We start from the raw sequence: 15,163 nt of genomic DNA, 5'->3' as shown, positions 1-15,163 counted from the left end.
TTGCTGGGATTATAGGTGTGCACCTCTGTGCATGGCAATATTCTGAATCTTTAAAAAAAAAGATTATTTTTCTTTTTAAAGAGAGAAGAAATTCATAAAGCAGGGCTGGGGTGTAGCTCAGTGGTAAAGCACTTGCCTAACATGTGCAAGGTTCTGGGTTCCATCCCCAGCACCTCACAGACAAAAAAATCATAAAGTAAAATCCATAGAAAATGCTAAAATATTAAAAAGCAGAAGCAAAATGTAAGATGGTTCAATTTAAAACAGACCACAACAGTCAAAAATCAAGATAATGGAAAAATCTAAATTTCTTCATATGCTAAAAACAAAGACACATATGAAAGTAAAAAAAAAAAATCTCCAGAAATTAAACAAGGAAAAACCCCCTTCTACTTCAATCAAAGAGGAAATGTTATATGAAATTGCACAATGCTTATAAAGTAACATTAACAAAAATATCTAAAGCTGAAGGATATGGTGAACTAAACGGTAGTCCAAGGAAAATCTGTAGCCTTCAATACTTACATTAATACATAATAACAAATTAAAATAAATGAATTAAGCATTCAACAAAAGTAGTTAGGGAAATCTCAAAAATAAAGCTAAATCAAGCAGAAAGATAATAAATAAAACTAATGGCAGAAATAATACACAGCAAAACACATGAACTAATAATGAAAGCCCAAAGCCAGTTCTTCAAAAGAAAATATAAAACAGGAAAAAAATTGTTAATCTAATTTTAAGAAACCCAAACACCCAAAATGTGAAATGGAGAAATTACCACAATTATAGAGTAAATGAAAAGAGTAAGTGAATACTTTATAAAAACTTTGACTGAGTTTCTAGACAAACAAAAATTACCAATACTGATAGAAGAAAAGAATATCTAAACCCATCAGTTATTGTAGAAAATATTGATAAATTTGACCCCCCCCCAAAATAGCACAATCACATAGTCTTGCATTAACTCTACCAATCTCCCAGAAACATACACAATATCAAAATTATATTATACACTTTCTAGACCCTGGAATCTTGAGAACAGAGGAGACAGGTTCCTGCATAATATTCCTGGTTTAACATAGCCAAACCCAACAACTACAAAATATATAAAGGAAAACTAGAGACCAATCTCATCTGAGAACATTGATGTAAAATTCTTAAAATACAGCAGAGATTGCAGTAGGATGTTAAGAATATAATGTATCATAAAATGTAAGGCTCATCCTAGAAATAAAAGACTGCTTCTGTATTAGAAAACCTATTCATATAAATGACAACATTGATAAATCAAAGGATAAAAGACATAAGACAATCTCCCTAATCTAAAAATATATTTCAGGACAATTCAATACCCTTCCAGATTGAGGAAAAAAACCTAATAGGGAAATAAGGCTATTTCCTTGACACCATCATTATCATTACACATTTTTTGTAAATATTTTTTAGTTGCAATTGGACACATTACCTTGATTTTATTTATTTATTTTTATATAGTACTGAGGATCGAACCCAGTGCCTCACATGGGCGAGGCAAGCACTCTATCACTGAGCTACAACCCCAGCCCGTCTTTATACATTTTTTAAAGACAAAATTCAACATTGTGCTTAATGGCAAACTACTAGATGCATTCCCATTAAAATGGGGAACAAGGCCAAAGTTCCCACTTTTCCCACAAGTATTTATATTGTTCTGAAAATACTAGATATGCAATATAAAATAATAAATAAGTAAACATTGGAAGAAGGGCTATGTTATTATTATGTATAAATGATAAGAGTATTTACCTGGAAGTTTCATGAGAAACAATTTCAAAACCAATACCAATAATAAGAAAATTCAGTAAGGTGTCAGTGTATAAAATTAATCTATAGAAATCAACAACTTTCCTATATGTGCAGCAATCAGAAAATATACTAGAGGGAAAGATCCCATTTACTACAGCAATTGAAAAGATAAAATGCCTAGTAATAAACCTAAACAAGAAATATGCAGGAACTATATGCAGAAAACTCTACATTTCTGTGGAGGGACGTAAAATAAGATGTACATAAATGAAATAACATACCATTTCCTAGCAATATGATTTGATATTGTAAAGATGTTACCTCTACCTAATAATCTATAAACTTAAGAGAAACCCAATAAAATTGTCAACAGATTACATTTTGGAACATCATTCTAAATTTCATATGGGAAAATAAAGTTGTGAGAACAGCCAGAAACAGTTGAAAAAATAGCCCTACCTAAAATACATTCTAAAGTTACAGTGAATAAGGCAGTCTCATAAATAGAAAGATATAGCCATGGAACAACACATAGACCCCAGAACTTGGAAGTAAACCCAGATATATTGGGGAAGTTAGAGAAACTTCCTAATAAAACTTGTGATAAAGAAAGCACTTCAAATAGTGGGGGAAAGATGGATTAGGCAATATTATTTTGAAACAACTGGGTAGCCATTGGGACCCAAAATAAGGTGGAATCCTCTTATTACTCTTTACAACAAAATAGAGTTCAGATCATTGAGTCTCAAATGTTAAAAAAAAAAAAAAAGTCACCATGAAGTTTCTAGAAGAAAAGAGAAACCATGGGAAAACTTTAAAATTATCTTGGCAGGATAAGCTGTGAGACACCAAATAAAGAGGCAATAAGGGAAAGTTGATAAATTAGACCTCTTAAAAATTAAAAATTGATGTTCAGAAAAGTATCATGAACAAACTGAAAAGGTGATGATACACTGGGAAAAATATTTATAACATATACAAGAGGAAGTGCCCTTACAGTGTGAAACATACTTAAAAATCCATAAAAGGAACCAACAACTCAGTAGGAAAATAGTTCATGGAAAAATGAGGACGACTTATCAACATATCAAAGGTATTCAATTTCACTTCAAGAAATACAAATACAAACAATGATGAAACATTTTTAATAAAAAATAAAGAATTGAGGGCTGGGGTTATGGCTCAGCTGTAGAGCACTTGCCTTGCATGTGTGAGGCTCTGGGTTCGATCCTTAGCACCACATAAAAATAAATAAACAAAATAAAGCTATAAAAAATAAAGAATTGATAAGGAAACAGGTGATCTCCTACATCACCCTTGGGAGTCTAAACTGGTGTAGTCTCTATGAAGCACACTTTGGTAGGCAAAATGTGCGTAACCTTTCAACCAGCAATTCAACCACTAAGGATTTATCCTACAGATGTATTTTAACATGAACACAGAGAGATATTCATAAGGATATTCACTGTAGCTTTCTGTGTGATCACAAGAGACTAGAAACATTCAAAATGCCTTTCTAAAAGGGAGGGCTCCATCTGACCTCCCTGATAGAAGGGGCACTGGAAGAAAGCCAAGGAAAAGATTAAACCCTTGATAATCCAGGGGTGCACCATCAGAAAGCTCAGGTGACCACACGTCAGGGTGGGGGAATGCCCCGTATGCATTATATTATAGGTGTCCACTGGGTTAGACAAAGGGGAATGAAGGGAAGGGAGGGGCAGGGGAATAGGAAGGACAGTAAAGTGAAACAGACAGAATTTTCCTAGCCTTGTATTTGAATACATAACCAGGATAATTGCATCAGGTACAACCACAAGAATGGGATCCTAGTTAGCATAATTTATACTTCTTGTATATGTAATATGACAAAATAAACACTACTGTCATGTGTATCTCAAAAGAACAAATAAAAAGAAAAAAGAACTAGTTAAATAATATAGGGAATACCTGAATATGAAATGCTACATAGCTGTTAAAATAAGGCAAGTGGATCTATATGTGACTTATGGAACAATCTACAGAACTATCACCAAAATGAAAAAGCAACATGTAGCAGAGATATGTCAAGATCATTGTACTTTCTGGTGTAACTAATTAAAACAAATTTAATTTAAAAAAAAAAAAAACCCAAAAAACAAACAAAAAACATGTAGCAGAGAAAACAATGTGTGGTATGAATGTGCAGCTAATTTTAGGAGTGCTGCCCCCAGATGTTGCTCTTGGAAAAGAGAATCTGGTGCTAATAGGCATACTGGGCATTCCCCCACCCTGACGTGTGGTCATCTGACTTTTCTGATGGTGCACCCCTGGGTTACCAAGGGTTTAATCTTTTCCTTAGCATTCTTCCAATGGCCCTTCTATCAGGAAAATAAAGAGCTTTGGGAAGATGGTTGATGTGGGGACATTTGATGGAGCCATCTATCTATCCATGGGAAAGGCTAATTAATGTGAAAACTAGGACCTAAGAGGCCAAAGATTTCTTCTGGATTTACATAAAAATGAAGACATCTTTCCACCCTACTCCAGCTCTAAATCACCTCCAGCCTTATTTTTCAAACTAGGCCCCAACCACTGTTTTTGTTGTTGTTGTTGTTGTCTGTTTGTTTGGCCAGGTTCTTGATTTTCTAGTCTATAGCAAGTTTTTACAGAATTTTAATAATTATTCTTCTCATATTTCTTGCATTTAAATACATTAGGATACTTTTACCTATAAGAAATTTATAAATAAACTACCATCATATGTTGAGGTTCATGTTCAGAAAATTCTTTCTGGGATCAGAGCATGTTCCAAAAGTTGGAAACTATTGGTCTGGGTCAGCAGTTCCTAATCTAAGTGGCTCCTGATCATTTGCCTAGAGAGATTGTTTAAAATGAAAATAAATGGGCCCCATCCCTTGAAATTGGGATTTTTAAACCTCTGTGGTGGGCCCTGGAATTCTTCATTTTAGAGAATTAACACATAGGATTCTAACATAAGTGGTTCAGGGACCATATTCTGGAAATACATGTTGATCTGGCCCAGATGATCTCATTAGGGTGGTCCTTCCCCTTCCTGGAATCCTACTTTCTTCTGCCATCCTGTTCTGCATGTCTCTGCAATGTGGAGGCTGGTCCTACTCAGACAAGTGAAAGGGAGAGCGTTGCTTTTAACTTTAGGGATAACACTGATTATAGTAATTTCCAGGTTGCCTTATTAGAGCCCAGTGTCTCCAAAAACATCACACTGCCATAAATCAGGGTATCAGATGTCCCTAGAAGGGCACATTGTTTTCTTTCAACTGATTTTGAAATGGGTCAGTTTTATATACCACTGACATAGTGGTAACTACCTAAACAAGACACCTTTGAATCTCTAGCCCAATGGATCTTCACACCATTCTTAAGCTGAAACTTGATTTTTATTATCTCTCTCTTTTTAGTAGATAAGAAGAGTGAACAAATGAGTCTATGGATAAAATCCTTGCTAATGTGGGCCTCCTGACTAGGCAGAGCTGGGAGCTGAGATCTCCCGGTTTCTTAAATGTTGAGCAGGGTTGAACATTAACCAGGGAGCAGTGCATTACAACATCCTTAACAGAAGCAAGGAGTGGGCTTGAAGCATAGAGCTGTTAAGATTACAATTTGCACAACCATAGGCCATGGACTTCCCTCTAATAATAAAGATTGTACTGTCATTTATCAGGCACCTTGCTATGTACCCAGCATCATTTCCAGGTCTTTTTATAGAGTTAATCCTCAAGGCAGTTCTGTATTTTACTGAAACAGAAATAAGTACCTTGCTCAAGGTCATGCAGCTTTTGAGTTATGGAACCAGATTTTAAAATTCTACTGGAATTCAAACTCCAGTTATTCTGACACTGTGTCCTTTCTGCAGGACTTTGACCCACAGGCTTCCATTGGCATGCATTAGGTTCAAGCCAAGGGCATTAGCCTATGGAGGTTCCACTTTGAAATGCTAAGGACTCCTAAATACACAAAAATTGACAAATTGACAACACTTTGGAACCGAATAAGGATATTCTCCCTGGAATGGAAGGCAGAGAGTTTCATTGAAAGGCAGGCACTGTGGTTTCTTCCTTCTTACGATGTGTTGAAAACTGTGTTAGACACTTCCATGAATGTATTTCAATTAATCTTTACAACAACCCATTGAAGTAGGTTCCATGATCGGGGTACTCCAGTAGGTGCCATTATTGCCAGTTTGCAGATGAGAATTGTTAGGCTCAGAAAGGGTAAATCATTTTCTCAGTAGGTAAGAAGCAGTAGTTTCCAGACTGGAACTTGCCTTGTCTGGCTCTGAGGGAAAATCCCACTGAAGCAAGGACTCCTGGGGTGGAGCAAAAAGGTACTTGCTCCATTAATCCCCAGGTGTCCATGAAGACTTCAGCTCCTCCCTGAACAAAGGGGAAGAAGCATGAAAGATAAATAGGAGAAAGGGCTTTGTTGACACCAGCAAAGAGTCTACATCTCAAAAACAAAAGCAGATTGCCTGCCAAGGCTTGGGCTGTTCTCTTCCTCTTGGCACAGGCTTCATTTTCTTCTGATGAATAGATTTTCCCCTTCTGTTAAAATATTTTTTTGGCCTAATAGTAATTGAAAACGAAAACCAATATTTGCAGAGACTAAAAAAAAAAAAAATCTCCTCCTGTCTCTTCCTTGCCCCCTTTGAAGTTTTCTTGTTTGGAAATTTTATTTTTAAACTCACCACAATAGCTTGGCATTCCTGGATTTCAGTAGCAAGAGCATACAGGGCCAGTCCCTCTTGCCTTTCCCTTCTCTCAGCAGTCCAAAGATAAGACTGCTCCAAGAGAAACAGCCACTCCCAGGTTAATGCTGAAGGAAATATTTGTAAGATTCAGGAAGTGAGACACAAGGAGGCTACACAAAGAGGGGAGGAGGACCCAGAGAGCTTATTGCTGTCATCTCTCTTCGCCCCTGGGTTCACAGAACTTCCAGTAAGGAATGATGAGTCTGGCAACAATAAATACAAGTGGCAGGATTCTCCCTGAGCATTTCCCTGTCCTCAAGAGATTGGTACAAAGTGCTCTTTAAGAGACCACAGAGGTCTTTGCTTTATTGGACGTTTTCCAGGTGAAGATTAGCTCCCCATTCCCCAGTGACCCTCATCACTATTTGTCATCAAAGTATCCATACAGATAAAGTTACTAGGATAGAGAGTAAACATGCTTCTTTGGGAATAATGGTACCAAAAGGCAAAATATCTGCAAACTACTGCTGATGATGGAAGTAAAGAAAAATGGAAAAGTTGAAGAAAGTGATGGTTCTGAGCCAGAGAATAAAATGGTTATTGGCGTGTGGGGGTGGAGGGTACCATATCAAAACGGTGGTGACAAATTAGGAGTTTCACAAAGGTCTGGTGAGGTACCACCTCAGAAATGTCAAAGTTCACGTGGATTTAGATAAGTAGAGGTGCTGATTGATGGGAGAATTCTAGCAAAGTGCACTCTTGCTAGCAGTGAGATCAAGCATGTCTGATAAGTAACACTGTCTATCATTGGTATGGGGATTTTTTTTTTTTTACAAAGCCCTTAATCTCTAACTTCCCAGGCCTAAATTGAACCAAGGAAGACTGCTCTTCTTCAGATTTTCTTTTTTATTAGGATTCTCAGCATCTTGACATGTGCCCAAAGAACATCATGTGCATTCCAGGCCAGCTATTTATATTTTATCAGATTCTTTCCTGAAGCTACTATCAGATTCAACATGTGCTTTAGGATTTAGCTTTTTTTTGGTGGGGGTAAATATGATTACAAATATCTATTTCTGTGTAAGACCCAATATTTGTATAACCACTACTATTAATGGCTCTTCTATCATGATGCTATTAGTGGCATCATGATAGCATATTAGATTGGCAAGCCTTTTCTATGATCAAAAAAAATGGCACTGCTAAGAACATCTTTAAAGAGATTATTTTTCCCTTTTAATTGATTTCTTTAAGGGTAAAAGTAGGGGGGAAATGTTATAACACTTGTCACATGTTTCCAGATCACCCTATAGGAAAGCACAACCTGTTTCCTCACAGCCTTGCCAAGGAAGGGTTTTATAATTTCTATTTATCATTTCTATTAATTGTTGATCACTTAATGAGAAGGTCATGATACCTTGAAATTGCTTTGTATTTGCATTACTTTAATTGCTACAGGGGTTGTACTTTTCCATGCAATGATTTTACTGCCTTTATTTCCTCACATGTCAATTGCCTGTTTATTTTCCTTGCCCACTAATGAATCCAAATCTTCAACCCAACCTTCTATATCTATAGCCATTCTTTATGCTTTGGGGACAGGCAATTGTTATCAGTGACATTGATCTCAGACATTTTCCTCATTCTGCTGGTTAGCTTTTTATTATATTTTGTTGTTCAAAGGTTTTTTTTTTTTTTAGCTTTTATATATTTGAACCCATCCATCTTGTCTCTGATGATATCCTTCATTTAACAGACACAAAGTTAACTTCCATCCACAGCTGGAATAAATAGCTATTCCACTGGTAGACCTTCTGGACAGTATGTGCTATGGATCTAACTAAGGCAAGTGCTATGTAAATTATTTATTCTCCATATTGATCTATAAAATTTCCAAAATTTATGAAACTGTGAGTGCTTTCTCACATTTAGCATTGCATCCACTGTGTTTTATATTCTTAAAATAGCTCAAATCTATTACTAGAATTATCTTTTTATTTTACTATTTGACTTTTTAACCAAACCCATTACAATATGTTTTTTTGACCACTGTCACTTTATGATAGGATTTAAAACTTGAGATGGTAAGTCTACCATCATTACCTTTGGTATTCTGGCCCACTCCATCCAGATAAATGGCACTATGAGTTTGACAAATCTATAAAGTATCACATGGTGATTCTAATGTTAGTGCATTACATCTATATATTAATATAGGGAGGATTGTATCATTACTATATTTAGTCTTCCCAAAATGAAGCAAAGTATAGTTATGTGTTTACTTATATTGTTATTTATCCAATTAGATTTTTTTTAAAAAAAATTCTTTTGTAGTTGTAAATGGACAGAATGCTTTTATTTGTTTATTTTTATGTGGTGCTGAGGATGGAACCCAGTGCCTCACACATGCTAGGCAAGCACTTTGCCACTGAGCTACAGCCCCAGCCTGAACATTAGATTCTCATAATTTTCCTTGAATAAGTTTTGTGTGCCCAATGTTATATTAATACCCAAGTATTTAAATTCACTTTGTCATATTTGTGACATTTTTGTGCTTCTATAGGTTGGTTACCTTCTTCTCAGGTGATAAAGGAATCCTGGGAAGTGTACTCTTCCTAATGAAATCGGATTCAAATCTGAATTATCCATTTTCTTTTAATCAATCAGTAAATAAGAAATATGAACTCTATATTCCACACTTGCTCATGATTTAGTATGACAAAAGGGACAAAGAGAACCCTCGACTGAGAATTGAAAAGAAAACTAGGCAGAGTTCTAGTTTTGTCACGTACTTGCTGTATAAACCCAAAAGTAATGGACTGTGGAGTCAGATGCTTGATTTACCTTGGGAAAGTGATAATTATCTATTTGTGAGTCAGTATTCTCATCTGAAATACTGGATCAATAAACAGTAACTATCTCATGGGGATAAATAATAAATAATTCATATAAAATGTATATGACAGTGTCTGACACATAACAAACACTCCATAAATGTTAGCTATTATATTTGTTCTTGTTGTTAATAATATAATAATATCTTTCCCAAGACTGAGTTTCCTCATAAGTACAATGGGAAAAATAAGGCTTAACTTCACAATGCTGTAAGGATTAACTGTGTCCTACGAATATAAAAAACACCCTACACGTTTTAATGTTCTTTGCAAAGTGTGAAAAAAAAAAAAGGAAATGGAAAGAATCACAGCAGGCAATCATAGGTAGAGAAAACCAAGAGAGGTAATCCAAAGAATAATGTCTTTTGGCTTTTAAACACATATACTTATATAACTTTTTCTCCCAGTAAATCTACTCACCACTTTTTCCCCTCCTGCTAATATCAAAATGATTTTACATTCTCTGCACACAAACCAAATAACAGTGGAGAGAGACAACCAAGAGTGTAACTACCTGGAATTATCAATTCATTGCAGGCTTCTAGGCAGAGAGAGTGGCTCAAGATTATACATTTGATTTTCCCACCTACACCCATCATTCCAGTTGTGACGGAAATGACATAATAATTGTTAAAATGCATGTGTGTGGTGGGGAGAGAGAGTGAGGGAAAATTCCTTAGAATTTTTTCTCACAAATGTCATCTCTTGCCTGGACCATTCCAAGTCCATCTTGTCTTGCCTGAGATCTTGAACTGTCATCTGCCTCTTCTATGTTAGATAGCAATACTTTCCCCCTTTCTTTTGATCTTTCCTTTCTATTTTTAAACTTAATGCAGTTTTTGAGATTCTGACCAAACCTTCTCTTAAACTAGTGCTTCTCAAACTCAGCTTGTATCAGAATTGTCTAGAGGGCTTAAGAAAACACAGATTGCTGCTCATATCCCCACTTTCTGATTCAGTAGGTCTGAGCGGGGCCTAAGAGTTTTCATTTTATTTTTCCCCTCAAAACAGCTCTTTATTAAAGACTGAGTTAGAACTCTTTTTGGGGGGTAATATTTATGTATTTAGTTAGTTAGTTATTTTTGCATTACGATTCTTAATTTTTTAACAAGTTCTTGGGTAATATTGAGGTCACTGAGCCTGAAACCACATTTTAAAAACCACTAAATTAAACTCAGATGTCCCCAGTTTTCCCTTTCTTTCTCTAGTCAACTTCTTTATTTTTAATTTTTTTTTAGTTGTAGATGGACACAACGCCTTTATTTTGTTTATTTACTTTTATGTGATGCTGAGGATTGAACCCAGTGCATCACCCATGCTAGGCAAGTGCTCTATCACTGAGCTACAGCCCAAGCTCTCTAGTCAATTTCTTTTGAAACATTTTTTAATGTTTAAATTTATTATTATTATTATTATTATTATTTGCCAAAGCTCAAATCCAGTGCCTCACACATGCTAGGCAAGTGCTCTACCACTAAGCCACAACCCCAGCCCATAAGTGTCTCTTTAAACATTCTTCATTTTAAACATTTAAAAAAACTACATGGTATAATATATTATTAAAATCAGAGAAAAGAAATGAGGTCCCTCCTACATTGTGGGTGGGAATATAAATGGTACAGCTGCTTTTGAAAACAGTTAGTTCCTCAAAAAGTTAAATGCAAAATTACCATACAGCCCAGAAATTCAACTCCTGAGTGTATACCAAAGAGTTGAAAACATGTCTACACAGAATCCTGTATATGAATGCCAGTAACAGTAATATTCACAATAGCCAAAAGGTGGAAACAGCCCAGATGTCTCTTAAGGGATGAATGAATGAACAAAAGGCTATCTAACCATGCAATGAAATATTAGTTGGCAATAAAAAGGAATAAAGTACTGAAACATTCTATAACATGGATGACCTGCTACAGCTTCATGCCAAATGAAAGACATCAGAAACCAAAGCCCACATTTTGTATGATTCCATTTATGGGAACTGTACTGAAATGGCAAATCTATAAAGACAGAAAGCAAATTAGTGATTGCTTGAGGTTAAGGGTTTAAATGGTGAGTGGCTTCAAATCGGTATGAGGGATCTGTTTTACACTGATAGAAATGGTCTAAAATTGGATTGTGGTGATGACTGCATGTCACTGTAAATTTACCAGAAGTCTTTTTATTTTTAATTGATTTATTTTTTAATTGGTGCATTATATTTATATGTAAAAGTGGAATTTACTGTGAGATGTTCATATACTCACATGGTATAGTTTAGTTAATTTCATTCTGCTGTTTCTCCCCTTTCCTATCCCTCTTCCTTCCCCTTTAGTCCCTTTCCTCAATGCCACTGTTCTCCCTTGTGTTTTCATAAGGCCCCTCCCCCTTTTTAAATCATTTTTTTCTCTCTAGCTTCTGCATATGAGAGAAAACATTTGACCCTTGACTTTCTTTTTTTTAGTTGTTTGTTATTATTTTTTATTATTAGTTGTTCAAAACATTACAAAGCTCTTGACATATCATATTTCATACATTTGATTCAAGTGGATTATGAACGTGGATGTGTAACAGATGTGATTCTGCAATCTGTATACGGGGTAAAAATGGGAATTCATGACCCTTGACTTTCTGAGTCTGGCTTATTTCACTTAGCATGATGGTCTCCAGTTCCATCCATTCACCAGCAAATGATATAATTGTACACTGAAAGCAGGTGAAATTATGATATGTAGAGCTGTTTGCAGTTCTTCTTTATGCTTTCCCCTTATAGACAACTGTGCCATCAGCATTAGCCAATCCCCAAAAATCAAATGCTGAATGATTTCTCTGATTTCAGGATGCTGATCCATAATATGCTGCATGGGGGAGGGGATTAAATGAACTCTAGATAGGGCAAAGGGGAAAAGGGGAGGGAGGGGAAGGAAGGGGTCAGAGGGGTAGGAAAGAGGGTGAAATGCAATGGTCATCATTACCCTTAGTACATGTATGAAGACATGAAAGATGTGACTCTACTTTGTGTACAACCAGAGATATGAAAAATTGTGCTCTATATGTGTAATATGAATTTTAATGCATCCTGTTGTCATATATAACAAATTAAAATTTAAAAAAAATTAAAGAAAATCAGTTGTGATTTCATACTGTCAAAACTATTAATGGTCATCTCTATGTTCTATGATGATAGTACATTCACAGATTTCTCTTTCTACTACTTCTACTGCTTGACCCTTCAGTTTCCTTGTCTGGCTTGTCTCCCTCATCCTACCTGCTGACTACCCCCCCCCCCCAAAAAAAAAGAACTCACTTGTATATCTTACTAACTTCAACTACAACATATGCCATTTCTAACTTATTTTCCCCACCAAACTAGCTCCCATTTCTTGATTGCCCCATATATGTTAGCAACTTTCTCTAAGTCACCAAAGATCAGAGTTATTTTGGACTTATCTCCTCTTTCCTCCCAAGCTCTAGTCACCAAGTTTTTCTCTATTTATCTCTCAAAAGATGTTACACATTTGTGAGTAAGTAATCTGAACAGACAATTCACAGGAAAAGCAATACTAATATTAAACACATGAAAAATGTTCAAAGTAGAATGATCAAAGTAAGTAAATTAAAATAGTAATAGGTACCATTTACACCTATTGCATTATAAAAAGAAAATTTTCAATGATGGCAAAATTTAGGGTAAACTTTTCCTCATATATTGCTAATGGCAGTGTAAAAACCCTTCCGGGGGAAAGCAATTTGGTGAAATCTACAAAGAACTATAAGAATGTTCATATTCTTTGAACTAGTAATCCCAACTCCAGATAATTGTTTTTAATGAGATAATTCAAAATGAGAAAAAGGCTATTGCTATTCAAAATGTTTCTGCAGCATTACATTATAATAGCAAGATATTGGAAACAACCTAATTACCCAACAATTTAGGAATGATTAAGCAAATTAGAACACATTAAGCTGGTGAAATATTATATAGCCACTAATATTGAGGGAGTCTGTATAGCAGCATGAAAAATTGTTTGCCATACTGCATAATGCAGTTTGGTCGGGGAAATCAGGACACAGGAAAGCACATCTACATAGTTATTATAACCATGCCAAAAATAATCTCCATACCTATAGATGATGCAGGCAGGGAAATGAAAATAATCAGAGTGCTAAGGTGGTAGGAACAAGTCTCCTTATTCTTCTGTTTTTAATTTCCTGTAATATTGTTTTCATCAAAACAAACTTTTTCTCCCCAAATATCTCACATATTTATCTATGTCTTCTGCTCCGTTTCTATTGTATCTGTACTTCCCCAGTCTAGGCCATGCCACACTCCTCCATGCCTGTATCACTGCCACAACTGGTCTCACTTCAAGTCATCTAGGCTGCAAATACTGCCAAGTTCCCTAAGGTACCACATTTATGAACTCACTTACCTGATTGTTGATCTTCTAATTAATTTTAATTCATTAAATTTTTTCTAGTGCTGGGGATCAAACCCAGGGCCTCTTGTGTGATAGGCAAGTGCTCTACCACTGAGCTACAGCCTCAGTCTCTCAATTTATTTTTTAATCTGATACATAAAAACATAAAAGTACATATTAATGTGCTCCATGCAATGTTTGATGCACATACGCATTGCATACTGTTGAAATCATGTTAAACGTAGCTATTTCCTTAAACATTTATCAGTTCTTTATAATGAAAACCTTCCAAATCCTTTCTTGTAGCTTCTTGAAATGCACAATTCATTATGTTTATCTGTAATCACCATATGGTGCAATAGTACCCCAGAGTTTCTTACTCCTATCTAACTCTATCTTAGCACTATTTGTTGATAGGTGATCTTTAATTGCGCCCATGTTTGTGATCCTATCTAGTTCTGAAGGCCTACCCCTTCTGGTCCAAGGCTTTACTAGTCACCTTTCTTATCTTATTGCTGCTGAAGTTCCTCTTCCTTCTCCTTAGTATCACAACTAAAACTTGCTGAGGGTCTCAAGTGCCAGGTTTTGTTCTCAAGAGTTTACATATATAAACTCATTTAAGACTCAACAATCATTTGATTATAGATACTCTTACCCCATTTTGCAAATGAGGGGAGAAAGAGATATAGAGAGAGAGAAGAAGAAGGAGGGAGGAAAGGAGGGAGAAAAGAGACTGGGAGGGGAGGGGAGGCACTTGTCAAGGCCACAAGAAGAACTTGGATTTGAACTCAGGTAGGACTAACTGAAGGCCAAAACTCAACCAGTGATGTTGATTCTTCCAACATACTCTGCTTTAGTATTCTCTATGGGCCTTTCATCCTGTAGTTCCCAACCTTCAGTTTCTTGGCCTTACAGTGAATTTACACAAGGCACAATAATACTTATCATGTACTGACCCTTTAACATGTGCCAGGAGCATCTTGTTGAAACCCTGTATTTTATAAGGCTTTATCTTCTGTCAATTGTGTAAGTAAAATCTGGGCTTAAGTATGGGCTTGCCTCTTTCCTGCCTGTGAGACATTGAGTAGATTACTTAGCCTCCCTGAACTTCAGCTTCTTCATCTGAGTTAGTATTTCTCAAAGTGTGATCCCAGGACCAGCTGCATCAGCATCACCCAGAGAGCTTGTTAGAAAAGGAAATATTGAGCCTCACTCCCCACCTGCTGAATCAAACTCCCTGAGGGTGATTTCCAACTAGCTCCCTGTTTTTCTTTTTTAAAAAAAATATTTTTAGTTGTAGATGGACATAATACCTTTACTTATTTATTTCATGTGGTGCTGAGGATCAAACCCAGTGTCTCACATGTGCTAAG

The 15,163-nt window shown here is 35.9% G+C and overlaps 1 protein-coding gene across 3 annotated transcripts in view; it reads right to left on the bottom strand.

Annotated features, from left to right (window-relative positions):
- The window catches only part of Shroom4 (shroom family member 4), a 96,294-nt gene that overhangs the window by 19,296 nt on the left and 61,835 nt on the right, over positions 1 to 15,163 (bottom strand). The window lies entirely within an intron of this gene.

The sequence above is a fragment of the Marmota flaviventris genome, chromosome X (assembly GCF_047511675.1).
Source record: "Marmota flaviventris isolate mMarFla1 chromosome X, mMarFla1.hap1, whole genome shotgun sequence".
In the NCBI taxonomy this organism is placed as follows: domain Eukaryota; kingdom Metazoa; phylum Chordata; class Mammalia; order Rodentia; family Sciuridae; genus Marmota; species Marmota flaviventris.
The sequence above is the reverse complement of the archived record's forward strand: the minus strand, read 5'-3'. Positions and strand labels throughout refer to the sequence as shown.